We start from the raw sequence: 2264 nt of genomic DNA, 5'->3' as shown, positions 1-2264 counted from the left end.
AGGACTCGGACAACAAGCGAGCAAGACAAGTAAGCTTATCAACCTACTGGAATATTGAACGAGAGACTCGCCATTTGAAGTGTCGACTCAAGGACTAAGAAAGACTTGCTCGCACTTGCAGTGGTTTACTCTATGTGGACACAACATGTGTGATGCATGGTTGATTATCCTTGTTTTCTATTTAAATACTATATTCATTTGATTTCATTGTTTGTGAAGTCTGTGAAGGTACATCACAGGTTATTATTGTACTGGATGGACCTCACCCAAGTGGGGGATTACCTTTCGAAGACAGTCAACCGAGACCTTGACCCATCTCAGTGAACGTGGGTGTGCTCCAGATGTAAATTGTGTGATGGACAAGAGGTGGCTCTGATTGTACTGGGCCACGGTTTCTATGAGAAACCGATTCGAGAGATTACCTCTCCTTGTATAAAATTTCCAAAGTTATTTTTGAATTTCAAGCTTCAAAAGGATGTCCTTTGTACTTGGCCAAAGCTCTGATACCATTTTGTAACCAGATTTTTCCCCAAGTATTATGTACTTCTAAATAGTAAAAGCATGAATTAAACTCAAACAAATTACACCACAAACCATAAAACACAAATTATTCAAGATAGCACAAAGACAAACTCACCGAGTATAATCCCCCCCCCTCGACATGTCTGGCTCTCTCCCATATGCGATATTTAAATTGTATTTATATTATTAGTCCATAGAGCCATAATAGCACCTATTCCACTTTGGGGCTTTTGCTTTACATTAAATAACTTTGTCTAAAGTTCTAAGGTTTATACATGATAAAATCACGTTCCAACAACATATATAAATGAACAAATGCTTAAAATTTCACTTGTGCTCATACATACATTAAATTATCTTGTGCACACATGTACACATAAACTCTAGCCACATAAACTATCTTGTGTACACATGCACACAAATTCACTTGTGCTCATACATATATTAAACTATCTTGTGCACATACATATATTAAACTATCTTGTGCACACATGCACACATAAACTCTAGCCACACAATAGGCTACGGAATAATCAATGTCAGAATTAACATATGATCTTTGTCTTCACACCATTACTCAATCCACCATCCATACGACACCTCAATCAGTACCCTCACGTAATGCGACACCTCAATCGATACCCTCACACATCTCACCACCTATACGCATAGGTAGACACGATCCACATTAGTTAAATAATCAATTGAAATTGCATCAATTAATCCCAATGTTTTCATGAGAAATAGGCCACAAGTGTCCCTAATATAAATAAGAAATGTAATTCCCAATAACACAAGAGTGATTTCTATAACTATACTCCCCTTCTTAATGGTGGCTGCGTTCTCATATCACCCAAGTTGGTGGTGAAGCTACTGTTAACCTATTTCAGGGTTAACAAGGTTTACCACACCAATTATATGCCAAAACATGAGTAATCTACATTGTTAAGGATGAACATACTAAACTCATGTATAAACAAGCCATGAAGCAATGTGTCCAAATCTCAAACTTGGATGGGACCCTTTATGTGGTGGAGGTATGACAGATAATTAATGGTGTTCCCGCTCCAAGAGCATGTGGTAGTGAGCTAGGATGAACTCCCTAGTGTTGTAATACATTAATGTATTATGATGTAAAGAAATGTACAAGAAATAGGCCAAATAGAAGCTTTGGGCACTTGTTCTGTTGCACGGGAATAGTTTAAGTATGTGCGAACACTTATGGCTACGTATCTAAGGAAATTTCTCTCATAATGCAAGTACACTCTCTTGAATAGTGGAGTGTTATGAACAAGAGTGGAATTTGATGCAGATTGTGTGAAAATAGTGTGTTTTTTGCCTTCTTTTTTCTCTCTTTTATATGTTAACATAGAGCCTAGATGCTTAATTTTTGCACGTTAGCATTCATACTAGGTAGCTTAATCAACAATTTTTTTAATAAAAAATAAAGTAAAACTCTTATTTTTTGTTAATTTTCACTAATACATTGGTTTTTTAATTAGTGAAGTCAAGACAAAAAATGTATTAAAAAAATTAGAGTTTAAAGGATACATTGGGCTCCATTGAAACATATTCATGATCTTCATGCTTAGGAGACCCATACTAGATGCTTTGGTTAAGCAAAAACTTGAATTTTAGATTTTTTTGCAAAATCATGTTTTTGTGTAAAACCTACAAAATCACGACCGTGATTATCTTCTCGAGATTCCTACATCATGATTGCTAGGATGACGAGGCAAAAA

Source organism: Cibotium barometz, chromosome 4 (assembly GCF_041138505.1).
Source record: "Cibotium barometz isolate CiBa-2024 chromosome 4, ASM4113850v1, whole genome shotgun sequence".
NCBI classification, from domain to species: Eukaryota; Viridiplantae; Streptophyta; class Polypodiopsida; order Cyatheales; family Cibotiaceae; genus Cibotium; species Cibotium barometz.
The sequence above is the reverse complement of the archived record's forward strand: the minus strand, read 5'-3'. Positions refer to the sequence as shown.